Source organism: Penaeus monodon, chromosome 25 (assembly GCF_015228065.2).
Source record: "Penaeus monodon isolate SGIC_2016 chromosome 25, NSTDA_Pmon_1, whole genome shotgun sequence".
Taxonomy (NCBI): Eukaryota; Metazoa; Arthropoda; class Malacostraca; order Decapoda; family Penaeidae; genus Penaeus; species Penaeus monodon.
The window spans coordinates 40,081,650-40,081,906 of record NC_051410.1 but is presented as its reverse complement, the minus strand read 5'-3'; the positions used below and the strand labels follow the sequence as shown (position 1 = coordinate 40,081,906).

Below are 257 nucleotides of genomic sequence, written 5' to 3'. Positions count from 1 at the left end.
ACTGGATATCCTTAGGAGTGTTGTAATGATAGAAAGGGTAACACGGGATTGCATGATGATTTAAATGAGAGCAAGGGGTGTTCTCTAAAGATGGTCGTTTAAAGAGCATGTTTGACTGCTGAATCGAGGCGCTCTCAAGGCGGCTCTCCCCAACCCTTCAACTGGCGTGGACTCTCCGGGAGCATAGACTTCAGGCTCAATGGCACGCGCGCGAAACTCCCAACGGGAACTACTCCTATTTTGCTTTAGGCGCAGCG

The 257-nt window shown here is 50.2% G+C and overlaps 1 protein-coding gene and 1 long non-coding RNA gene across 2 annotated transcripts in view; one reads left to right on the top strand and one right to left on the bottom strand.

Annotated features, from left to right (window-relative positions):
• Window positions 1–257, top strand: part of LOC119589268 (venom dipeptidyl peptidase 4-like) — a gene marked incomplete in the record, with an annotated part of 98,295 nt that overhangs the window by 91,247 nt on the left and 6,791 nt on the right.
• The window catches only part of LOC119589269, an 11,272-nt gene that overhangs the window by 7,838 nt on the left and 3,177 nt on the right, over window positions 1–257 (bottom strand). The window lies entirely within an intron of this gene.